Source organism: Canis lupus, chromosome 35, assembly GCF_011100685.1.
Source record: "Canis lupus familiaris isolate Mischka breed German Shepherd chromosome 35, alternate assembly UU_Cfam_GSD_1.0, whole genome shotgun sequence".
NCBI lineage: Eukaryota > Metazoa > Chordata > Mammalia > Carnivora > Canidae > Canis > Canis lupus.
Window position 1 is genome coordinate 23454237 of NC_049256.1, and position 27558 is coordinate 23481794.

Genomic DNA, 27558 nt, shown 5'->3' on the forward strand with positions numbered 1-27558 from the left:
CCTGTCCTGGGGACACTCGCCCCGGCCTCAGCCCGGCTCCTCGCGGGGCCCCTCCCCCTTGGAGGCCTTTGTTTCTTTACTTCTTTTTCCCCGTCTTCCTACCTTGATAGAAGCGCGAACTCTTCTCACTGTTGCATTCCAGCTGGTCTCTCTTTAAATCTCAGGCCGAATTCATAGATTTTCAGGATAATTTGAAGGTTTTCTAGGTAGTTTGGTGGAGACAGGTGATTTGGGGACCCTACTCTTCCGCCATCTTGCTCCTCCCTCTTGTTTCTGACATTCATTCATATTGTTGCATGATTGTGGATCATTTAGTTTCATTGTTGTAAACACACATTTCATTGTGTGAATATGCAACAATTTATTCATCCAGATGGACATTTGGATAGCTTCCAGTTTAGGGGTATTATGAATAGCACTTCTATGGACACACTAATTCATGTCTCTTAATGAACATATGTATACACTTAGTTTTATATATATTTACACTTATTTATACATAGGCATACCTCAGAGATATTACAGGTTCAATTCTAGACCACAGCAATAAAGCAAATATGGCAATAAACGGAGTCAAATGAATTTTTTGGTTTCCCAGGGCATATAAAATTTATGTTTACACTATACTCTATTGAGTGTGCAATAGCATTATATCTAAAAAACAATTTACATACCTTAACAAAAAAATACTTTATTGCTAAAAAGATGTTAACCATCATCTGAACTTTCAGGGAGTCAAAATCACTGATCACAGATCAACATGACAAATACAATAATGAAAAAGTTTCAAATAGTGCAAGAATCACCAAAATGTGACAGAGAGACACAAAGTAAGCAAAATGCTGTTGGAAAAAATGGTGCCAACAGACTTAAATCAACACAGTGTTGCCACAGATCTTCAATTTGCAAAAAAAAATGCAATATCTTCAAAGTACAATAAAGGAAAGCACAATAAAACGAGGTATGCCTGCACTTTACCTATATATGATATATTAATATAGTGAAAAAAATTTTGGTCCTAGGGCATACTTATGTTCATCCTTAGTAAGTACTGTCAAAGTGGTCATTCCAATTTACACTTTCACCAGCACAATAGAAATACATAGAAAATGTATCTTTTTTCCTCCTGAAATTGGAGGAACTTGTCTACTATTTCTCAGGACCATAGTCACTACTACTGAATTCTATAGTGATTTCATATCTTTGACACCCACCATGCTGACCTTATAGGGGTACAGATATCCTAATATGGATATCATAATTTGTCACATGTCCTAACCATATATACATATATATGTATATAACCATATACATATATGTTCTTTATTAATGAGGTATCAAAAATTAATCAATAAACCAGTAATAAAAGATGGTCTTCCCTATTTGGCTCCCAAATCATATAGTCTAATCTCCTATTACTCTGCAACAAATATAAGCCAGGTGGTTCGGATACATGGCATCAGGCATGCCATGGCCTGGCATCAGGACAGAGCCACTGCACTAGAGCAACGCTGTCAAGCCTGGAGCCTTGTACTGTGTGTAGTTCTCAGACCAACAGTGCTCACGTCACCTGAGCCCACACTAGCAACACAGAATCTCAGCCTGCCTAAGGTCTTCGTTATAATTTGAAGGGTGCTGCCATAGACTCGACAGCAAGGCTCCAGATGCTAAATTTCACAGACATGAATTAGTAGAGCTTGTGATACTGTTCTCAACCTAGGCACATACACCTACAAAAAGTCAACCAGCCCATTCCCAGGCCATCTTTTCACCTCTAACCTGGAACAAGGACTTAGTGCCCAAAGAGAAGACCAGAGTTTATTGGGAGGGCACACACGTAAGCAATTTTTAATACAGTGTTGTTGCAATTGTTGACAAGATTTATCATGCATGTGAGAACTTACAAAAAAGAAGAATTCATTCTGTTTGCAGTGACAGGAGAAGACCTCAGAGAGACAGAAGTTTTGCCTGGTCTGGAATGATAGGTGAGAGCTTGCCAGTCAGGGAAGTGGTAAATCAAAACAAGAAAAGAGAAAAGAGGGATGCCTGGGTGGTTCATAGTTGAGTGTCTGCCTTTGGCTCAGGTCATGATCCCTAGGTTCTGGGATTGAGTCCTGCATCAGGCTCCCTGCAGGGAGTCTACTTCTCCCTCTGCCTATGTCTCTGTCTCTCTTTCTGTGTCTCTCATGAATAAATAAATAAAATTTTTAAAAAGAGAAAAGAATGAGAAAGAGAAAAAAAATATTCAGAAAACTTTCCTTTATAGCATTTCTCATCTCTATTTTCTGGGCCTTTTCCCCAACTCTTCCATGTAACACCAATAGTAATTCTCTTTCCTCCTCCATTCCCCACTAGATATCCATTCCTACCATCTCTTCAGTCATCTGATCGTTGTTCCCTAACAGCAGCTGCACAGGCTGCACACTGCAAAATTCCAGAGAAGAATAACACAGACAAAAATACAAATGGCATTTCTTGGACTTACATCCTGTAAATATTTGAACACACTCAAGCCAAGTCTTGCTCTTGATACTCAAAAAATACTTATTACAAGAATTATACTATGGAATATTCCTCAAGAATACTCTTTTTCTTTGATATCTGGGACACTGTATGATCCTGTGATTTCTTTCCACAGTTTCCAAATACGACTTTTCTTTTTTTATTTTTTTTATTTTTTAAGCATTTTTAAGACTTTATTTCAGAGAGAGAGAGAGAAAGCATGCAAGCATGAGCAGAGGGAGGGACAGAGGGAGAAGCAGGCTCCTCGCTGAGCAGGGAGGCCCATGTGGGACTCAATCTTGCCACAAGACCCTGAGATCATGACTTAAGCCAAAGGCAGACACTTAACTAACTTTTCTGGCCCTCTACCTCCTTACTCAGAAAGATAGCCAGCATACTCCAGATCCCCAAAGCCTCAGGCCCCAGCATTATCCTTCTCCTACAATTAAATACAACATTTTTATCATTGAATTCCCAGATCTCCTTGTTTGTTCTTTTGTGCTTTCATTCTTCTGTTTCATATCAACAAATGTCTATAGGACTTTTATTTGCTTCAAACACTTATGAATAAATAACTCCTCAAAGGTGCTCACACACACACACACATACTGCTCTACTACCGAAAAAGTTCTCCTAAAGAATCCCCAGATTTCAAAATCTTGGAGTTACCACCAATTCATTCTTCTATTTCAGCTACCTATACACTCAACCTGTTGGTTTTTTAAAAATCTATGTTATATTTTCATTTTTCTTTGAAATCTCACCAACTGGCAAACACTGACTATAAGGTCATCCCTAACTTTCTTATTTAAGAAAGCATAGCAGAGGGGCACCTGGGTGACTCAGTAGTTGAGCATCTGCCTTTGGCTCAGGTCATGATCCTGGCATCCTGGGATCAAGTCCCACATTGGGCTCGCTTCAGGAAGCCTGCTTCTCCCTTTGCCTATGTCTCTGCCTCTCTCTGTGTGTGTCTCTCATTAATAAATAAATAAAATCTTAAAAAAAAAAAAGAAAGCATCGTAGAATGCAAGAGAGTAAGAAATAAAAGGACAATTTATTGTGGGAATTAGTTTGGATCCTTTGTTTTTTTATAATTAAATCATTTACAAAGTCCAGTATCTTAATGATGATTAGTATCAATGATTCTCAGCACATCCCACAAGCGGTGTCACCTGTGTGTCTTGAGACGCCTAAAGTTGATGGCATGGAGGACATGACTCTTCATCACCTGTAATATTGGCATGTTCAGTATACCTTATAAGGCTCTAGAAAGAAATGGTCAGCCTTACATGTTTCCCACATCACTGAGGCATCATAATTAGTATGAAATTAGATACCTGTTAATTAGTAGGCAGCAGAATCTTAAAATACAGGAATAAAGTAACAAAGGCAAATTCCAGGGAGGTATTTTGCAGAAGGAGACTCATCATGGTGCTGCCAGTTTCCAGAAGCCATTGTGACCCTCCACTCCTATCTCTGTCTCCAAAAAGCACATGACCCCAGACTCTTCTCTGTCACCACATGGCCCTGTCCCCTGAATCTGACCCTTTTGGATCCCTCTCATAAGGACCCTGTGGCTACCCTGAGCCCACCTGAATAATCCAGGATAATCTCCCACCTCAAGATCCTTAACTTAATCATATCTGCAGTTTCTTTGCCTTATAAGGTAATATATTTCTGGGTTCTGAGGAGTACAGGCAGGAGACATGCAAGGTCAAAGAAACTAAATTAGCAAAGTCAAGGACACGGGAAGACATGGGTCTACCTCCAAACTGCTCCTTTTTAATACTTTAAAAAGTAAACTGGGGCACCTGGATGGCCCAGCGGTTGAGTGTCTTCCTTTGGCTCAGGTCATGATCCCAGGGTCATGGGATCGAGTCCCAAATCAGGTTCCCCACGGGAGCCTGCTTCTCTTTCTGCCTATGTCTCTGCCTCTCTCTCTCTCTCTCTCTGTCTCTCATGAATAAATAAATAAAATCCTTAAAAAAAATAAAAGTAAACTGATTTTTAATAAAGATAATGCATGCAAATTTTAAAAAGTTCAAATAACCATAATCCCACAATTTAAATAAGCCAGTTATTCTGAAGGGCAATATGTCACTACTAAGTCAGATTAGGTATATGCATACATTATGACCCACAATGTGACAGAAGAAATATCCATGAGGATGCCCATTTCAACTTTACTTATGGAGCAGAAAGTTAGAGGCAGTCTGGCTAGCCAATGTGAGAGAAGTGGGAGGGAAAATATGACAACAGAGACCATGAGTATTACCCAGCAACAGCAAGAATAATCAGATGTATGCTAGTATTAAAGATGGGCCAAAAACAAAGTACTAGTGCACACTGGCCAAAAACACAAACTAATAGCACAGTACTATTTATATAAATCATATATATATATATATATATATGCCCTACAAATATTTTGCAAGAGCACATATAAAAAAATTATCTATATCATGTGTCTATATCTCTAGGGAGGACATAAAATTGAGAAATGATAATAAAAAGGAATAAATGAATAAATGTTTAAAAGAGAAAAAATATTCTGCTGTTAACATGTTGGTATATTTCTTTTCCCTCTGCATACTTTTTGAAAAAAAAATATATATATATAACTCACTTATTTTAAGTAATGGGGGTCATTTACAATTTTATATCTGGCACTTTTAAATACTTAACATTAAATCATGAACAGCTTTCCATCTTTAATAGCATCATTCTGATTATTTCATCGGAACAGATTCCTAGAAATAGAATTACTATGTCAAAGGGTCAAAGTATTTTAAATGCTTTTAATGTATAATGTTAAATTGCTTTCCAGAAAGATTGAAACATTTAAAAATAACACCAGCACTCTATGAAAATGTCTGCATCACAGTATTATTAGCATAATCATTATTACTCACTTTAATTTGAAGGTTAAAAGTAGAATCCCAATACTGTTACATATATATGTTTTATAACTAGCAAATTTGAGCATTTTCATATAGAGTGGGTTCCCATTATTCAGAATGGTTATTTTCTCTAAAGCCTTCACGAGTTAGCAAACACTGAACAATTGCTCCTAGGGCAAATACAGATTCGGGTCCCTACAAGCCTCTGCCCACAACTGATCAATACACAATCTTGTCTTGTGTATATCTCTATTTAAAGACACGTTATTTAATATATGTATTATGGATTCATTTACATTGAACTCATGGCCAACAGCACTACAACTCAGGCCTCCAGGGGGCTTACCGAAACACTCACTCTCTCTGAAAGGTATGCCACAGCCTTGCACTTTTTTCTTTAATTTATTTGTTTTAAAGATTTTTTTTTATTTATTTATTCATGAAAGACACACACAGAGAGAAAGGCAGAGACACAGGCAGAGGGAGGAGCAGGCTCCATGCAGGGAGCCTGATATGGGACTCGATCCAAGGACTCCAGGATCACACCCTGAGCCAAAGGTAGATGCTCAACTGCTGAGCCACCCCAGACATCCCTTTCTTGCACTTTCAAACACCAGCACTTCAGCACTAAGCACAGGGCCATTTTAAATGGCAAAATAAAAAAAATCACAAAACTGAAAAAACTGTGGCAGCAAATACACTTTGAAAGAGACATTTGTGGGTCGCCTGGGCGGCTCAGTTGGTGGAGCATCTGCCTTCTGCTCAGGTCATGATCTTAGGGTCCTGGGACTGAGCCCCATACCCAGCTCCCTGCTCAGTGGGGAGTCTTTCTCTCTCTCCCTCTGCCTCTGCCATTCCCCACACTTGTGCTTTCTGGCTCTATCTCTTTGTCAAATAAATAAATAAAATCTTTTTAAAAAGAAAAAGTAAGGGACAGTTGTTGACAGTTTAAGAGTCAAACTGAGGGCAGCTCGGGTGGCTCAGCAGTTTAGCGCTGTCTTCAGCCCAGGGTGAGGTCCTGGAGACCCGGGATTGAGTCCCACCTCAGGCTCCCTACATGGAGCCTGCTTCTCCCTCTGCCTGTGTCTCTGCCTCTCTCTCTCTCTCTCTCTCTCTCTCTGTGTGTCTCTCATGAATTAAAAAAAAAAAAAAAGTCAATCTGAGAAAGGAAACCATTGGCTTGTTGGATATCTACTGGGAACCTAAGCATCTGGCCACTTCATTCTACTGTGAAAGTGCCATGAGCATTGACTTTGGGGCTACAAACAAATTTTAGCAAGTAGGCAAGTTTGGAAATATGGAATATCTCTGACTAATGGGATTGACTGTATATATTTATCATTTTAATTTTCTCTATTTTAAATTCCTCATAGTTTCATCCATTTTTCAATTCAGGTCTTAGCACATTTATTATCAATATACGTAGAATTCTTTGTATATTTAGAATATTAACACTTTAAAAAAAAGATTTTATTTATTTGAGAGATACAGAGAGAGAGAGCAAGTGGAGGAGGGAGGCAGAGGAAGAAGAGAAGCAGGTTCCCTGCTGAGTAGGGAGCCCAACATGGGACTCAGTCCCAGGACCTTGAGATTATGATCTGGGCTGAAGGCAGACACTTAACCAAATGAGCCACCCAAGAGCTCCTAGAATATTATTCTTTTATTTCTTTGGTTTGAGACAAATATTTTATCAGTTTATTGTCTATCAATTTTGTTCAGTTTTTACATAAGTTTTGTAATTTCAATATAGCCAAATCTATTCCTTTTTCTTCATGATACTTTCATTAGTCCTATTACTAGAAGGCTCTTCATCTCCTGAGATTAGGTAAGTATTCACATAAATCTTTATTCTTGTATAGATTCAATTTTGTTTTTAACTGTCTGTTTAGGGTCAATATTGGCATCGGGCATTAGAAGTAATTTTAATTTTCCTTCTAAATAATAAACATTCCTGGTGATATTTACCTAGTAACCCATCTTTTCCAACTTTATTGAAATATAATTTATGTGTAACATTGTATAAATTGAAGTGTACAGTGGAATGATTTGATACACATATATACTATGAAATGCTTGCCACAATAAGGTTGGTTACATCCTCTAACTCACATAACTGCAGTTTTTGTTATGGTGAAAACATTAAATCTCTACTCTCATAGCAACTTTCAGGTTTACAATATACTATTGTTAACTGTAGTCACCATGCTGTACATTATAGCCCCAAAACTTACTCATTTTGTACCTTTTTACCAACATCTCTCCATTCCCCCCACCCATTGACCTCTGACAACCACCATTCTACTCTATTTGAGTTTAATATTTTTAGATTTCCCATGCAAGCAATATAATAGAGTTTATATTTCTCTGACCAACTTATTTCACTTAGCATAATGCTTCCGGTTCCATCCCTGTTGTTGCAAATGGCAGGACTCTTTTTTTTTTAACAGTTGTCTTTTGTTGTTGTTGATGCTGTATCCTGAAACTACTAAATTTGTTCATTTGATCTAATAGTTTTGGTAGAATCTGCAGGATTTTCTATACACAAGATGTCTTCAACACAGAGACCATTTTACTTCTTTTCTGACCTGAATGTCTTTTATTTCTTTTCCTTGACAGACCAGTCTGGCTAGGATTTCCAGGATCATGCCGAATAGGATTGGTAACAGTGGGCACCTTTGTCTTGTTTCTGGTCTGAAAGGGAAAACTTTCAGCTTTTCACTGTTGAGTATGATGCCAGCTGTGGGTCTGTCATATATATATGACATATATATATATATGACACATATATATATGACACTATATATATACGGTTTCTTTAACCATAGGCTTAACCATTAACCAATGGTCAACGAAGGATGTGGCTTTTACCCTTGAGGAGTCTATCCAAGGACACTTCCCTACCATTATGCATTTCTACCCCATGCCACTGGTCCTCTGTGGCTCTTTCTGGGACTGCTGGCAGGATGTCAATCCACTCACGCTAACTAAGAGAAATTGTTTATCAGGTCACTAACACTTCCCTCTTAGAGAAAGGAATTTAAGACATAACAACCCTGGTCACACAGCCTTATTTAGTGTGTCTTTCCAGAGTACCCTATACACACACAGGGCTAACACATTGGGCTTTCTTCCTCTTACTTGTTTTGAATCTTTTCTCAGCCATTTGTCTTCCTAATGTCATCCCCTCAATCTGTTCTGTGGGAGCTTCCATAGTGAAAAATATCAGCAATTTCTGAGAATGCCAGAAGAATCAACTGTTCAAAAGAACCTTGTCTACTATCACACAACTTAGGCGTGATATTTGCTAAGGCCCCTGTGCTCATGAAGGGCATCTGTTGCCACCACCACCTGAACTCAAGTCCAGTATGCACTCTGTCAATTACAAAAAGAGACACCCACCTGTGAAGCCAGCTGCCCTAAACTCATTACCACCCAAGTAAAATAGAGCATGTAAAACTGCTTTAATATAGTCTGTCTTAGTACATAAGGTAGATATAGTATCCATATCTAACTTAATATCTATATCAAATAACTTAAACATAAGTAAGATGAAGCATTAAAAGTCATGTGACACATGATAGCTTAATAAAGAAAAGTGCTAAATGGCCATTCACTTCAGTTGAATCATGACTTTCCTGCGACTCCCTGCATGACCCCCTGCATAAATGGAGTGACCACAGTCATTCATCTCCAAGCCCATGCTTGGGTCTAAGTTCTTTGATGTTGAAAACATATAAATGAGTTCCCCTGTCCTCTAGCTACTCCTTCACAAAGGTACAAGCCTCTCTGAGAAGCAAAGCACAGTGGACAGGACCCCTGATGTTTCAACATTAGGACAAAGACAGTGGCAATGTGAGATTTTGCAGGTGTCCATGGACACCTTTAACTCCCTTTCTGCCAATTGGTTTTGTGGCAAGAAACAATTAATACACCCAATGACCACAAGCAAACCAAGAAATAGAACACTGGCAGCACCCCTTGAAGTTCCATCTCTGTCCTATTCCAATGACAATCCTCTCCATCCCACCAGAGATAATTACCATTTTCACCTGATAAGGTAATCACTTCCTTGCTTTTCTTTATAGTCTTACTATATACATTTATGAACACATTCCTAATTGACATAGTTCAAAACTATACATGAATGAAACATGACTGATGTATTCTTTTGCTTCTTCTTTTTTTTGGTCCACATTATATTTACAAAATAAACCCAAGTTGTCTGTATCTGAGATGTATTCATTTTCGTAGCTTTATGATTTCTGTGTGAAACACACATAACTTTTTACTCATACTACTGTTGATGGATGGACATTTGGATCAGACAATTGTTTTCAATTTGAGGCTATTACCACAATGATGCTATTAAGATCGATGTACATGTGTATATATTCTGAAGTGCATGTGCACACACCTCATTATTTGTGAAACTGCCCAGTTATAAAATGTACTCACTTTCTCAATATTACAAAGTGCCATAAGGTTTTGTTTTCTGATGGGGTAGTACCAATGCATATAACTAATCTACATGGAGCAAGGAGGGAAAGAGAAGGAAAAGAGCAGAAGTTTGTCATCTGTATTTTCTGGTAATGAAATTCTGTATAGTTAAGAACATTGTTTGTTTGTTTGTTTGTTTTGTTTTGTTTGTTTGTTTTGGGGGGCAGTTGTGGATTTTTTTTACCTGCCCAGCATGATTAGGCTTCCAAATGATAACTGTTCCCTCTACAATGGGACCATTCCCATGTATTGAGGAATTCAAGACTGTTGGAGTTAACTGAATTCATTTATTAAATTTAGTCTCTTGAGATTCAAACTACTTGGGCCGTAAATGCAAAAGCATATATTCTCCAACTTTTTTTTTTTTCTTTTACCTACTCTAAGCTTTATGCAGGCATTGTATTTTTGGATTGGTCCAAAATCAGGAAAGACTACATTCTCTGTATTTGCTCATATTTAGTTTCTTTAACTAATGAAATAGCAATTTGGGGACACTATGAAAAAGACCTACCAAAGAGGTCCTAAGCTCTGTCAGATATGACCAAATAACACTTTTCTTCTTGCTTATTGCCAGTAGTTGGGAAAATGTAGTCCAAGCAATCCAGATCTCTAAATTGGCCCAAGGGAGGGAGATGCTGCAAGAAATTTCAGTGTGCATGAAACACAGTCTGCTGCTCTGGGAAAATTGAGGCTGTGCTCTCACTCTGTTTTATAACCTTCGGCATGGCAGAAATTGAATCTATTCATAGCTTCCTCCTGTGTTTAATCCCACTCGACTTCTTGCAGGTGAATCTCAATAATGTTTAGACAAAAGGATCTTCTTTTAAGTCGGGATAAATAGGGTAAAGGCTAAGCCATTTTAACAAAAAAGACCATAAAGTAGTGGCTTTAAGAGAGCAGATGTTTTTCTTACTCTTACAAAGATGAGGAGTCCTTGTTTGTAGAGTGGCTCTGCCCCAGATGGTCACTGAAGGATATAGATTTCTTCCTTCTCACTGTTTCACTATTCCCAGCCTTCGTCCATTTCTGCATGCTTAAAACTGGACTGTAGCCATGCCCATGCTCTAGCTCACAAAAACTGAAAAGAGGGGAAAAAAAAACAAAGGCAACAATTTCCTTTTAAGCAAGTAAAGCTGATATTGGAATATATACAGTTAGATTTCCATGTTTTACTTGAAGAAGTAAACTACTAAACTTTTAATCAAGAAATTATATCAATTTTACAATCTCTTCCAAGAAATGGAAAAGAAGCAACATTCTCTAACCCATTTTATGAGACCTGCATTACTCTAATACCAGAGACAGACAAATACATTACAAGAAAACTCTCAAGCAATATCCCTCATGAATTTAAGCACAATAATCCTCAATAAGATATTAGCAAATCAAAATCCAGTGCTATATAGAAACAGATCTCATCACAACCAAGTGGGGTTCATCTAAGGAAGGCAAGGCTGGTTCAGCATTCAAAAATCACCCAATGTAAGAGACTATGAAAAAATGTATTAACATCTCAAAAGATACAGAAAAACCATTTGATAAAATTCAACATTCCTTTATGCTAAAAAATGTTACCAACTATAAATAGGAGAGAGCTGAACCTACAACGAGCATTTACAAATAATAATAATACAATTAACATTACACAAAATGGTAAGAGACTAGATGCTTTCCACCCAAGATCTGGGAAAAGGCAAGGTTATCCTCTCTCCCCTCTGTTATTAAATATCATAGTGTAAGTCCTTACCAGTAAATAAGATAACAAAAAGGAAAAAAAAAAGGCATACAGATTGGACAGAAAGAGAAAACTGTCTTTATTCATGAGCAGAATTATCTGTGTAAAGGATCCAAAAGAGTCTTCAAAATAACTCCTTGATCAAATAAGTGAATTTAAGCAAGACTTCAGGATACCAGATCTATATACAGAAGTTGTCATATTCCTGTAAATAAATAAGTAGCAAACAACTTGAATTTGAAATTTGAAAAGAAAGACATTTAAAATAGCATCCTAGTAATGAAGCTTAGGTATAAATCTAACAAAATATGTTCAGGATCTGTATGCTGAAAACTGCTAAACACTGATGAAAGAAATCTGGACGCTCCTAATTTAGGAAGGGTCACTGCCATAGATTGGAAAATTCCGTATTATTAAAATGCCAATGGCCCCCATTTGGTGTATAGACCCAATGTGTTCTCAATCTAAGTAGCAACCTTTTCTGTAGATAATTGACGACTGACTCCAAAATGTATACAGAAGTCAGAAAGAACACAGATAATCAAAAACAATTTTGAAAAGATGAACAAATTAGAAGACTCATATCATCCTATTTCAAGACTTACTATAAAGTTACAGTAATCAAAACAGTGTGGTTTTGGTGAAAGAAGAGGTAAGTCAATAAAAATTGACATTTACCCTCAGTTGATTTTTGGCCTAGGTGCCAAGGCAATTAAAAGGAAAGAGGATATTTTCAACAAATGCCTGACAATTAGACTTCCATTTTCAAAACAAGAATCTCAACATGTGCCTTATTTTACAAGACTTAATTTAAAAATAGATTACAGTCCTGGGACATCTGGGTGGCTCACTGGTTGAGCGTCTGCCTTCAGCTCAGATTGTGATCCCGGGGACCTGAGATTGAGTCTCACATCAGGTTCCCTGCAGGGAGCTTGCTTCTCCCTCTGCCGAGGTCTCTACCTTTCTCTCTGTGTGTCTCATGAATAAATAAATAAAATATATTTTTTAAATAAGTAAAATAAAATAAAAATAGATTACAGTCCTAAATATAAAGTCTTCTAAATATCAGTCTTTTAGAAGAAATAATGGGGAAAAAATCATTGAAACTTTGGATTAAACATCTGATAGTTGACACCAAAATATGATCTACAAAAGGAAATGATTGATAAGCAGATTTCATCAAAATTCAAAATTTTGCACGGTGAAAGACATTTCAGAGAATTTTTTAAGTCACTGACTGGAATTATTTGCAAATTACATATCTAACAAAGACATTGCATCAGGGGTGGAGGGTCCAGGGAGTTGAGTGTAACTACAGAGGGCAATGCGAAAGAGTATTTAGGGTACTAGAACTATTCTTTATTTTTATCTATGGTGGTGGTTACACAGCTGTGTATATTTTTCAAGACTCATAGACTGTACACTAAATGGAGTAAATTTTACTGTATATAAATTAAAAATAAAGAAGAAAAGACGATGCAAGTAGACAATATTTTTAACTACTGGTACAGCCAATGGATATATCCAGCTGAATAAGGCCAATACTCATGAGAAAAAAACTGAAAGAGTCAAATAAACTGTGTGCTTAAGGTCCGTATCTATTCAAGGAAGTGCTTGCTTTCTTTTCTGGTTTGTCATGTCTTTTTGGGGTTGTGGCACTTCTGAGGAAAATTTTGGAAGTGAACTGAGTTTATCTCCAGAGAAAGACAAAGTACTACCTCAAGAACCATCTCATAGAAGGATGATTCTCTAAGTGGAGCCAATGGTGTTGACAAAAAAAAAAATCAAGATTGAAATTTTTAAAGGATTCACAGTGCCTATGTTGACTGAAAAATAAAATAAACATCTCTTGGTCTGCAGACATCCAGAGATGGATTTCATGGCTTTTCACTTCTCTAGGGGAGGAGGAAATGGGAGTTCCTGAGGAGAAATAGAATCACATCAGTCTTTTAGCTCTCAGTCTCTGCCTTTCACACTTGCCCTTCACAGATCAGAACCTTAGGAGACATTTGGTATCAGTAGGCTGGCCTTATACTTTTGAGTGTGAGGGTAAGCTTTGCCCATGTAAAGGGTTAAATCTGAAGTAGCACTGGACATCAATGCAGTGGAGTATACAGCCTTAAAGTTCCCTGATTAGGAAACCTGGGTTTTGGAGAAACTGCCAGGTACTATGCTCCCCCATTCACCTCACTCCACTTGCTTTCTTCCCTATGCACAGAACTCTTCCCCTCTCAACCCTCCCCAACAACCCTCCATGTTAGAAAACAGTTCTTATATGCATCAGTGTTCATTTCCATCAATCCATTATTGATCCCCAAGGCATATGCATGTTAAAACCTCACCTAATTAAGAAATGGCAGATATATGACACCTGTTAAACATCAAAGCTGGTGAGAAAAATCTCAGAAGCTTGGGAATGCATGTGTGGGGGTGGGGGGTGCTTATAAACAACTCCACATGGACGGTTTTGCTTAAAAAATGAGGACAGCTTTATTGGTTCACACTGTTAAATACTCCTTATTCAACTAGCAGAAAGTTTCAAACATCAGAGAATTTCTCAGCCATGCAATGTCTGTTTGGAAGCAATTTGCCAGATGTCTGTGAGAGTTAACTCACTGTAGGTCCCTATGCAATCAGGCCCCTAGTTAACAGCTTCAGAGCCATTAAAAAAATCTCAGATTAGTTATCTAGTGCAATATCCTTTATCCAGAAATGGTCCCTGTATGACACCAAGAGAGAAGAATAATGAACATGGTAAGCATGAACTCAAATCTTATCTCCAATTGTAAAGTCTCTAAATGGGAGAAGTGGTTCCCCATCATAAGTGTGTCATTAATATCTTTACTATAATTACTGATCAGAACTTCTTTTCATTAAAAAGAAACATGTCAGAAGACACCTGGGTGGTTCAGGAGGTTAAGCAACAGACTCTTGGGATCAGCTCAGCACAGGATCTCCTGGGTTGTGAGATGGAGCCCCACGATGGGCTCTGTACTCAGTGGGAGTCTGCGTGGATATTCTCATCCTCTGCCCCTTCCTCCCCTGTGCTCTTGGTCTCTCTCAAATAAATAAAATCTTAAAAAAAAAAGAAAGAAAACGAAAAGAAACATGTCCAAATCACTCAGGAAATGAGTAAATGCTAAAGGATGCTGTGATTCTTTAGGACTTTAAAGAATAGCTTTGGGCTTCAGGAACATTGCTGAGCTTGCTCTGCCCCGTCTCCTTACAGAGAGTGAAATAAATAAATCAAAGCAAAATATTCACTGTCTGGGAAAGAAATTACTAGTAAGACATATGACAAGGATCAGTGTTGGGAGGGATCGCATATTTTAATTATGTATACAAATGACTTGGTACTGAGAACAAGATTTGTACATTAAATTAAACGGGGAAGAGGAGGGACACAGCACAGTAAATAATAAGGTAGCCAAATGCCGAACGTCAGACAAAGATTTACATTATGATGTGTTATATGTGGGCTTAGAAGATGGAAAATGCAAGATAAGTGTAAATAAATGTCAAATAATGTGCCCAGTGGCCAAGAAATATAGAAAGTGAATTTGAGATCAGGGGAACAGTGCTGCAGCGTAATGATTGGGATGGGAAGCAAATATAGGCTTGTCACACCCAAAACAAGCTTTCAGAGAAGCCAGAAATGTTTCTGTTCAAATTGGGATGGAAGAGAAAATCTACTGCTCCTGGTACACAAACATCCACCTAATACCTTCCAAGCACCAAGGCACTGGCTTCTCCATCTACTTCATCTGGGATCTGCGGGTAGCAATTCACTGAAAGGAAGCATGGAGTTGCAGGGCTGGTTTTACCTAGTTCTATCTCTGTCGCTGGCCAGCTAGTCAACCTTGGTCATGTTGCTTCACATCTCTGGACCTGTTTTTCTTATCTGTAAAGTAAGATAAGCTCAATGATGTCCCTCACATGTATTAAAGGACCTCTTCGCCAGCTTTTATGACAAATGGTCACAGAGAGTTTTGTTGGGGCTGAGATCCCTCTTTGTTGTGGTGGTCCCAGCACATGGCAGTGCCTGTGCATCTACGGTGCTTAGCACAGTAAGAAACCATTTGTTACATGTTGAATGAATGGTTGAATCCTTTATGACATGCTGACTTCCATGATTCAGTTCATTTCTTGTTGAAATTTCTCTTTTTAAAAAAAGGTCTTTACTATTTCAAATAAATATTTTCGAATTGAAATCTTGAACCCAAAGAAATATCTGATTCATTCAAGAAGAAAAAAACTGATTTTACTTGTCTGGGTGTTTCTTGCCAAAATCTTAGAGTTCCGAATCATATGAGAATGATCTCAGAATACAGAATCTCTGCTTGGAAGGCAGAGCTGCTTTGCTCTTAATTTCTAACAAAGTTTCACATTCATTATTTAAATTTTCACAATAGTTTTTTGAGTTAAAGAATTGTTAACACACTGTGTTAACACATTATACATTTATTATATAGATGAGAAAACCAAGATTCAGAAAAGAGCAATGAGATAGATACATATATATAGATATAGATATTAGTTGAATGGCCATTTTCTTTTTTCCATTTCTTTTTTTATAGAATATTATTCATCGTTTTTTTTTTTAAGTTTTATTTATTTATTTGATAGAGAGAGCATGAGCAGTAGGAGCTACAGCAGTAGAGGGAGACACGGGCTCCCCATTGAGCAGGACCCTGGGATCATGACCTGAGTCAAAGGCAACACTTAACTGACTGAGCCACCCAGGTACCTCTTTTATCCATTTTCTTAATTATATAAGTATTTTGGATCAAAACAATAAGACTGAAGCATCTCTAACACAACTTATGTCAACAACAGCCTGAAGACTACAGATTCATTCTTTAAGGTAATTGGTAAGGACCTGGGAATCTAGATTCACACCCTGAGTGTGGATGCTGTCCTCCCCACTTACCAGTTGGATAACTTTTAGGCAAGTTACTTGAGTTTTCTAATGTTGAGTTGTCAAGTATATAAAATGGCAATAATCATAATACCTACTTCATGGGTTATTGTGAATATGAAGTAAGATCACACATTTAAAGTAATTGGTGTATAAAAAGTATTCAATGAATCTAAGCCCTGAGTATGAAGAACATCTTAAAAATGGACTAAAACAGGCCTGAAATACACTTTTAACACATGCAAGATGAAGCTCAAGAAAGAAATACTTCTTTAAAGATTTTCATTTATTTTAGAGAGAGATACTGCAGGAGTGTGAGCAGAGGGAAGGGCAGAGGGATAGAGAGAATCTCAAGCAGATTCCCCACTGAGCGTGGAACCTAATGCAGGGCTCGATCTCACAACCCTGAGATTATGAGTTGAGCTGAAATCAAGTGTTGGCGGCTTAACCAACTGAGCCACCCAAGTGCCTCAAGAAAGAAATATTTTTAAAGAATGTTAATAACAGGGATCCCTGGGTGGCGCAGCGGTTTGGCGCCTGCCTTTGGCCCAGGGCGCGATCCTGGAGACCCGGGATCGAATCCCACATCGGGCTCCCGGTGCATGGAGCCTGCTTCTCCCTCTGCCTGTGTCTCTGCCTCTCTCTCTCTCTGTATGACTATCATAAATAAATAAATAAAATATTAAAAAAAGAATGTTAATAACATAATACAAAGATGAAAGAACAGAACAAGATACATAGCCTTATATTCAATATCACTTTGTTTATAAGCAAGATAAATGTTTGATGAAAAGACTGGAACGATAACTCCAAAGCATTTGCAGTATTCATTCCCTGGTGGAGAAATTATTGATGATATCTTGATGAATAGTGATTGCCTATTTCAGTGGCCATGCCAGAAAAGATGAGCTTTCTAGCAAATCAACTTACTTATTTAACCAATGGAAATACTGTGAATTCAAGTTCATTGCCTCACACTTCAACCACAGGAATAAGCAGACCTTGCCTGTGCATTGTGAAAGGAAGTGTGCACTTTAGTAGTGAACTCTGCAGAGCTCAGCATTACAAGAACACCAGCCCACCCATAGAGATCCTTCTGTAGTTAGCTTGTGCCTTATTAGCCCTTCTACCATCATTAGATATATGAAAACAAATCAGGAGGTGAGAACTAAAACATAGCTTACAATTATAGGACTTATAGGACTTCTTCAATGTGTGATTGAAGGCCCAGAGCAATTATGTGGCTGGGCAAGGTCCACTAGCTGGCTATGGCACAGCGTGGTCAGGAGTCCACGTTTTGCGACCTGCAGGCCCTTGAATTTCTCCAAATGTCCTTATGTCCAAGCAGAAGGACATGAATAGATCCAGTCGATATCACCTTAACCATGTATTAATGAGGGAAAGAATATACTTCAGCATATGTACCCAAAACAAGTATTTAAATCCAGAATAGCTTTCTAACAAATCATCAAAATTGCTTTGCCGTTCTGCTCAAATGAAAACAATATTCAGTACAACCAAACAACAAAAATCAACCCAAAGATCAAATCCTTTATGATGCAGTTTTTGCACAGGTAACAATAGCTCTCCTACCTTTGAAGGCACAAATATCCAGTGTCATTCAGTCACCAAGAAATAGTAATGGAAATAGGATAAATATTGTCTGACATAACAATTACATTTTTTTCTGAGGGCAAAGTAATAGGACTTGCATAATCTCAGAGATTTGTTTTTATAACAAAGGCAAGAATGCCAAATTCCCTTTTCATGAACATTTTACATAATAAAAGGCTCATAGGCAGAGAGGCAAGCCAATGTGGGTAGAATAATTAAGATCCATGACTACAAAGACCTGCAAAGGAAGGTGGGCTTGTGGCAGTGAGGACTAATAGTGTAATTATGAAAAACCAGGGATAGTACTCTGGAAAGGAGTGGAAAAGGACTTGAGACCTAATGGTTCTGGTCTCCAAAGCAAAAATCAATCTCCTGGGAGATTTGATATGCAGAGCCTACCCGCATCAGACTGTGAGCTGCTTGAGGTAAAGGTGCACTCTGCATTTGAGGACCAGCCCCAATTCTGAAATTTGAGCAATGACTGAGAATTAATAGCTTCTAGGAAGGTTACTTGGGCATCTTGCTTGTCTCCTCAAGAAAAATCAGCCTTCACAGCTCCCAAATTCTCTAAGCTGTTCAAGCTTAGACACAGAGATCTGAGCATTGAGAGTTGCGTCAATTATATTAAAAGTGAACTGGTTAGTCCCTTTTCTGCCTTGATAGCAAGCCACAGAAGTACAATTGATGCGGTTGCCTGGTAACTCACCTCTTCGTCAGAGAACATGAAAATCTTAAAGAATGAAAGACATAACTTGGAAGATGACAAGGAGTCATAAGGACAAGCCGTACAGGTTGTCTAACTGGGCAGCATAAACAAAAGTTGAAAGAAATAGACCTGAGACAGTGTTTTACACATGAAAAAAAAAAGATCCATAATTGCCTCCTGTGCAAGACTGTTAAAGGCAAAAAATTTACAAAGCAATTAGGTGTTATCCTGGGGAAAACATAATATTAAAAAGATTACACTCAATTGTTCAAAGCCTCTTCTTGTGCCCTGTAGGGGTCCCGTGCTTTAAAATGTGCCCTTGAAGAGCTGACCTCCCAGGGGTATCTGGTGAGGTTCTCCAAGCCAAGCCGCGGATGGCAGAGGACAGCTTCATTACAGTATGATAACAGCTCAACCTGCTACCTAGCACAGACCTGAAGTGCCCCCAAATATAATTGGAGAGCTTCCCTCCTCCGAATTTCAGCAGCACCACCAGTCATTGACACACAGAGGACAAACTCAGCATTACACAGAAATTCCAAGGACACATAAATAAGTTGAAGAGAGTTGCCTCTAAAATACGAAGGTGAGGGAAGAAGGTAAAGGAAAAAGAGATGAACAGCAGAGACCTTTCCCTGCTTGCATCAACCTCGCAATCACCTGTTTTCCTCAGGGCACAGCTTTTTATCGACTGAAGTCTTTCGTTCCAGAGTTTCCTTGCATTGGAGCCATTAAACAAAAATCAGGGTCTGGTGGCCCCAGTGCTTGCTGATACAACTCACCGGGGACCTTCCAACTGGAAGCCAGAGTCATGACTTCCTCCCTTCTAACTGTAGTCAGTACTTTTACTCCCTGGAGTGTGTGTCGGCACCATTCATTCTGTCATCTGCCCTGCTTCCAAACTCACCTCCCATCCCCACTCTCTGGCTTTCTCCGAATTGCTGTTTTCTCCTCTCTGCTTTATCTCCTACTTATCTGCTGAGTCAGCATGTGCTGCTGTTTTCCAAGAAGGAAAATATCTGTATTCCAAGTGTGCTCATTCCAAACACGCAGCCAAAGTGAAATTCCATCGGCTGGTACATTTTTAAAGTTATTACCGGCTCCAAACTTTGGGGGCATGTCAATTTGAACAACTACAGCTAGCACAAATGGAAACTAAAACTAATGCAGTCTGAGCAAGCAATTGCTCATTTTAGATTATGGTTGGAAAGATCAGAGTGTAAGGGGAGATCCAATAGATTTGTTAGCACAGGTTTTCCTATGTGTTAATTGTTCAGTAACAAAGAGTTTTATAGTGCAATGATGAAGAGCAAATATATCAGACCACTTGGATTTGAGTCCCCACTCCATGCCCTTTACCAGCTTTCTGACCCTGACAGCAAATCATTCAGCTTCTTTTTTTTTTTTTTAAGATTTTATTTATTTGACAGAGACATCGTACAAGCAGGGGAAGAGGCAGGCAGAGGGAAAGGAGAAGTAGGCTCCCTGCTGAGCAAGGAACCCAATGCAGGGCTCTATCCCAGGACCCTGGGAAGGCAGCTGCTTAACCCACTGAGCCACCCAGGTGCCCCAAATTTTTCAACTTCTTAAAGCCTCAGTTTTCCCATCTCTAGAATGGACATAATAATAGTATATTGTAGCAACAATTATGTGAGATAATCTCTTAAGGGGTTAGCACAATGCAAACCCATCATCAAGAACTAAACAAAGATTAGCTGTGTTAGGAAAGCATTACAGAGAAAATGAGTAGAATTTAGGTTCATTTTTCTTAAGGGATATCCTAGAAAATTAGCAGAAGCTCAATACATTAAAATTTCGAGAGCAGAGATTCTCAAATTTTAGCATGCATCAGAATTATCTGGAGAGCTCGTTAAATCTCTCATTGCTAGGGATACCTGGGTAGCTCAGTGGTTGAGCTTCTGCCTTTGGCTCAGGTCATGATCCCAGGGTCCTAGGATTGAGTCCCACATCAGGCTCCCTGAGGAGCCTGCTTCTCCTTCTGCCTGTGTCTCTGCCTCTCCCTGTGTGTCTCTCATGAGTAAATAAATGAAATCTAAAAAAAAAAAAAAAAAAAAAAAAACCTCTCAACGCTAGAGCCCAGCCCCAGAGTATCTGATTCAGTAAGATTGGGGTGGGGCCTGAGAACCTGCATTTCTAACCAGTTCCCATATATCTCTGATGCTGCTGGTCCAGGGACCACCTGAGGAGAGGTGCTGCTATAGCTCATGGAAAGCAGCTGAGGAACTATTAGGCACCTACCATGTGTCGGTCACTGTATACCTACCACATTTAGTTCATTCTGAAAGGCACTGATCTTGCTCTTCAGATATAAAAGCCATATTTCTAAGTCAGCCATAAATTTGCCATTCCTTTCTAAAAGATTGGCTAGTACTGAGATATTTTCTTGGGCAAGAAAATCATTTTCATTTACAGACATAGGATTTGAATCAATCCTGCTCAATCACTGTAGTTAATAAACAAATTTTTTGATCTATTAATATGCTTTCGAGGTTGAATAATATACTTTACCTTACCCTCCAAGATTTATATGCCAAACGATTTGTCATACCTAAATGAAAAAGGAATACAAGGGGGAGAAGTGAGTGATAGATCAGGAAATTAAATTCATAATAAAAGTATAATTTTTCAACATTTTTGATTTTGGCATTAATCCTAATTCAGATATCAGTAATATTCATTAGTTATTAGTAAAACTTTAATAAGAATATTAATGACTCTCTGATCATTATCAGCAGTTTTTAAAAATACAACTACATAATAAAATAACATCACAAAATAAACTGAAAGTTTAAATCTATGTTTCAAAAATTTCATGAGCACTTGGTGGGATGTGATTTGAGAGAAAGAAAAGTTTGTTTAAAGTGGGAATGGGATAAAAGATTCTTTTAAACTTTTGAAACTCCATGTTCAAGATGAAGAGTGAGGACATTTCTACCTTTCATTTAAATATTATTCAGAGAATAATTTTTGAAGTCAGTTAAATCAATAAATGCCATGCAAAAGCCTGGTATGAACCAGGTGACCTCATTAATGCCAGCTTCATGGTTTAATGACATTCTATCATATTGAATGTTAAGGTGTACAGTACAAATTAATCATGGCAATAGGAGTATGCAATTCCATTTTGTCTTGTTAAAATGCATTTCTTGACTATAGTTAATTTGACCTTCATAGCAATGACCAAGTGAAACAACTTTTAAAATAAACATATAACAAGCCTTTATTTGGTAAAATGTAATACCTTCTGCTTTCAAATCACTAGTGAATAGCTTCTAGAGCAAAGCTTCTTACAAAATGCTTTAGTTTCACTACCTCTCAAATAATAAATCAATTGCATGTTTCTACTAATGACTGGTACCTAAAATGATTGGATTTCTCCATTCCAGGAACATGTTCGAAGAACTGCAATCTCACAAATAAAATGCAATGTATGACTTAAGAGGAAAGCATTTCATCTCCATTTTTCTCCATTTTAAACAAATTCCTCTATCTGAGATTATTTTTAATAGAAATAAATGAGGTTTTGAGACAAAGAATTTTGTTCCTAATAGTTTGGCTAAGATTTTTCTTTAGCCAAAGCACAAACTAGAGCTTGTTTTTGCCTTTAAAAATGGGTAATGGATATTCTTTATCTTATAAGACAAAGTCTAATCTTCCTGACATGAATTGGTTAGCCAGATTACCCTATTCAGCCTTTTGGACACAGACATTTTCTAAAAAGTTAAGACCACTGGGATAATAAGGAACAAAATGTGATGATAAAAGTTTGCTGAAAGAATAAGGAATTCGAGGCACATCTGATGCATCTATTCACCAGCAATTATGGGAGCCAGGCTCCCTACAGAAATAGCTATTCTCCAAGCTGTGTAATTATTCATCTGCAGATGCTGCACATGAGCTGACTTTGGGAAGAAGCACTAGCTCCAAGCCCCCTCTGCTTAAGTATCATTAATTGAGCTTCTTCTACCTGTCAGCCATTATTCTGGAGATTAAAAAAAAAAAAAGCCATCGCCTATCCATCCTCATACACTTACTCCCAACTCAATCCTTATCTACAGGGTTTTCAATCTCCTGGGAGAGAAAAGTTATGTGCACAGTCTGTCCTTCTTTTCCTTTGTTGTCTTCTGCTGGTGCCCTAAACTCCAGCACAATGAGTTTCTTAAAAGACCCTAAAGATCTTTGAATGCATCCTATTATCTCCTACCCCAATGCCTGAGTACATGCTCTTCCCTCTCACTTGGAAAATGTTCCCTGCCTTGACCATCGTACATATTACTCATTCTTCAAGTGCCATAATTGACATTGTTTTCTCATGGAAGCCATCCCTAACCCCCCATTATATATCCTCAAAGCTCTGAGATTTTTCTTTTATAGCATGTAGCACAGTTGATAATCATGTATTAGTAGAAATAGTAGACCTATGTCTCTATCATCCACTTGTCAACATCAAATGGTCTTGGTTGCTCACTATGTTGCCATGTACTTTCTTGGGACTATAAGTGTGTTGGGAATCTGTGTTGAGAAACAAGATAGAGTCTCTATTCTCATGGAATATTCATCAAATAAAAATCATAATAAATACTATGAAAGAAATACACAATGTTTTATAATTGGTAAAAGCCTATTGGATATAATGGGGTCAGGGACACTGATGCATCAGAGATGAGATGGTGCTAACAGAAAATGTATTCCAGGCACAGGGGAAAGCCAGTCTGAAAGTCCTTAAGGCCAGAAGAGCTTCCTCCGGTGAAAACCATCAAACAAGGCAGACATGGCTGGGACTTAGTGAGCAAAGGGGAGAGGACAATAAGATAAGGATACAGCGCTCCATTAGGCAATAAATCCCAAAATCAAAGAGGAATTATTCTTTTTACTCTGAACCAACTGAAAGAGTGAAATTTTAGTATAATCAGGTAAGTGATGGCACAAAAGGAAAGCAAGTAGTTCTGCTGAAAGAGAAGAATCATGAAGTACAAAGAGCGTGGAAAGAATAAAGCACTAGGTCTTGAAGGGATTTGCCAAGAGGAAAAGGAGAGGTTATTAAGTCTACACATGGTGCCTTGTTGTTCAGTTTTATGTATTATAACTACTGCTCATTAGCCAACCTTCTGGAATAGGACATGGCAATCACCCACGAAACATTGTTTATTGTTTTACCTAACCACTTGAAAGTAAAGAACTTCCTTTATGCACTGGTATAAAAAAAATTTTTTTAAGACTACCCTTCAGCCAGAACCACCACCTTCCAGTAATTTCACCAAAATGACCAATTCAAAGGGAAAAAGGAGAGGTACCTACTATATGTATGTTCTCTAGGCCTTTTAGAAAACATGGGGTTGTTCCTTTGGTCACATACATGCAAATCTACAAGAAAGGGGATACTGGGTCCATCAAGGGAATGGGCACTGTTCAAAAAGGAATGCCCCAGGGGATCCCTGGGTGGCTCAGCAGTTTGCCTCCTGCCTTTGGCCCAGGGCCTGATCCTGGAGTCCTAGGATTGAGTCCCATGTCGGGCTTCTTTCATGGAGCCTGCTTCTCCCTCTGCCTGTGTCTCTACCTCTCTCTCTCTTTCTCTCTCTCTCTCTCTCTCTCTCTCTCTGTGTCTCTCATGAATAAATGAATAAAATCTTTAAAAAAAAAAAAAAAAGGAATGCCCCACCAATATTACCATTGCAGAACTCGGAAAGTCTACAATGCTACCCAGCATGCTGTTTGCATTATTGTAGACAAGTTAAGGGCAAGATTTTTGCCAAGAGAATTAATGTACGTATTGAGTATATTAAACACTCAAAGAGCCAAGGTAGCTTCCTAGAGTATGTGAAAGAAAATGATCAGAAAGAGAAGAAAGCCAATAGAAAAGTACTTGGGTTCAACTGAAGCATCAACCTGCCCCACCCAGAGAAGCATACTTGGTAAGAGCCAATGGAAAGGAACCTGAGCTGCAGGAACCCATTCCCTATGAATTCATGGCATGGTGTATGTAAAAAAGACTAAAAGACTGCAAGACTGTTAAAAAAAAAAAAAAAAGCCTACACACATTGTCTTTGCAACTGGAGATTTCATAGGAAAAATATATTGAGGTACAAAGGTTCTCTTACAAACACACATATCTTCTTCATGCCCCAGTCAAACAATTCTATTGTTATCAAAGACTGCAAAGAACAGAAATAAATATTTACTGTCAGCCCAAGTCAAAGATGTGTTCAGTGGTCTAGATCAAGGAATGACCAGCCATGTACTCAAGATCTTGGACTGTTGAATGCATGGCTATAGAACCAAGGGTAAAACCACAAGGTCTCTCTACATATTGGGGGGTGTGTGTGTATGTGTGTGGTGTGTGTCCAATACAACCCTTCCCAACATTACAGATCCATGGCACTGGAAAGAGCTTTCTCAATGGAAAGCCCACAGTACAGTTTTCAGCTGTCAGGACCCTATAGCATTATATGGTTGATGCACAACTGAAGAAAGGGACTTTTCTTTCTACTACCCTCTTAGATTTAGTGGCTATAAAAAACTGAAGCTAAAGTAAAGCTTTTCTGTATTACGTCCTAGCCTGATATAACCCAAAAGACATAAATATTATAAACAAAAACAAGGGAAGGTGGGGGGAGTCAAGAAATTTCCTTAGAACAGGTCTGGTGGCACCTGGGTAGCTCAGTCAGCTATAAGTGTCCAACTCTTGATTTCAGCTCAGGTCATGATCTCATGGGTCAAGAGATTGAGCCCTGAGTTGGGCTCCCCACTCAGTGGAGAGTCTGCTTGAAGATTCTCTCTCCCTCTCTCCCTTTGCCCTCCCCACCCCCACTCATGTGCATGTGCTCTCTCTTTATCTTTCTCTCAAATAAATAAATAGATCTTTTTTAAAAAAGAAAAAAAAGAAAAGAGAAAAGTGCAGGTCTAAACATGAGATGCTACTTTTTTTCCCTAGGGCTGCCATAACAAATGATCATTCTCTCATATTTTGGGAAGCCAGATGTCCAAAATCAAGGGGTTGGCTCCTTCTGGAAGCTCTGAGGGAGAAACTTCCCCTTGCCTCTCTCTCTTAGCTACAGATGGTTGCCAGTAATCCCTGACTTTCCTGGGCCTGTCACAGCATCACTACAATCTCTGCCTCCATCTTCACAGAAGGCTTCTCTGTGCCTCACACATCCTCTTTTCTTACAGGGATTTGGTGTTCTTATAAGGACTCTCTAAAACCAGAATGGTTTCAACTAAAGGTCTTTAACAAATTACATCTGCCAAAGACCCTATTTCCAAATATGCTCATATTCTCAGTTTCTGTGCAGACATGAACTTTGGCAGAACACTATTCAACCCACTCCAGATGCTATTCTTGCTCCATGACTTCCAAGCACAGAGCTTCTGTAGGTTCCAAATGGCAACTGAGGGGGTGCCTTTAGGTCTAGAATGGTAACCGAACACTTTCTACTATAAGGTTAACAGAAACCATACAGACATCCCTCTCTGTGTCTCCTGCATAATGGCTTTTGAAATGCTTCTTTGAAAAAGAACCTCCTGTGCTAATATAGTTCTTCATATAGTTTACCTTTATCAATAAAACCTCAGGAAAATCAAGCCATAAAGAAATTTCTCAAAAAGCACTACCAATTTGAATGAAATCTACAAAAGTTCCAAAGCATGGATAAAGCCTGGGGTCTGTGTCCTCTCCTCCATTCATGAGGCTTTTCAGGCTTTCAAAAAAAAAAAAAAATGCCAAGCACAAATGGACTGCTGGCCTAGATTTGATTGTGTGTGAATGTAAAGAGCTGTTGGCTTAGAATAGTGGAAATCACAAATGCTTATTGCTGCTTTCATTCAGGTGGGTTTTTTTTTTTTTTAATGTGGCTTAGTTTTTTCTATCATTACTGATGAGAGAAATACCTTTTGTTTAGCTTAGCACAGGAAGAAGGCCCCCAGCCTCCCATCAGAATAGAGAGTGAACAGATGCAACCCCAGGTGGCACAGCCCCGAAAGTCCTTTCCTAAAATGAAACTTAGGGCTTACTGCTACAAAATATCAGAGAAGGCTAAGTGTTGGCTTCAAAAAAGGAAGGTCAAATTCTGCAGCTCTTTCTCGGGCAACAATCCCTGATGCTGCATTATTCCCTTTGTTCCTTATAGTATGGCAGGCTTATAAAGCATTACAGGAGAGTGAAGTAAATGATACTAAAAGGCCTGGACTGGGCTTAGAAATTTGATAGGCCTCTGTAAACCTTCTTCCTGTCTGATTCTATGGCTTTCAGCCCAAGAAAATTTGGGGAAGATTCCATTAAAATAGATATAAAGGAAGCAAATGTTACCTTTGTCTTGTTATATCTTTTTTAGAGGGGTGGGGTACCATTTCGTTCAGTTGGATTAAAGAGCATGTTTACTATTGAAGAGTCAGGGCTTTGGAATCCTGTCAGTTCACTGCTTTCTCTCCATTACTAACATCTCTCGAACAAATCTTTTCCAAGATTAGTCCCTGTGTTTATTTCAGAAATGCAGAAAACTAGAGTTCTTAACTTCCCCCTTCATGCACAACTAGGCAATCTATAAAAATTGGTTGAAATAAAATGACACAGACACAGAAACCACCCTTCAGAAATTCAGATATTAGAGTAGATATTCAGATAGAGTAGAAGTTCAGATATGAGAATAGGATTGACAAAAAGGAGTACCAT

General features: G+C 38.4%; 1 long non-coding RNA gene across 3 annotated transcripts in view; it reads right to left on the bottom strand.

Annotated features, from left to right (window-relative positions):
• Positions 1-10624: 10624 nt before the first annotated feature.
• The window catches only part of LOC111094009, a 156768-nt gene continuing 139834 nt past the window's right edge, over positions 10625-27558 (bottom strand). For 2 of the 3 annotated variants that reach the window (XR_005384395.1, XR_005384396.1), the window contains exons 6-7: positions 21402-21441; positions 10625-10977 (exon numbers count right to left, since the gene is read on the bottom strand). This is a non-coding gene — a long non-coding RNA (uncharacterized LOC111094009). The remainder of the gene's footprint in view (positions 10978-21401; positions 21442-27558) is intronic. The other variant, XR_005384397.1, reaches the window with a different exon arrangement.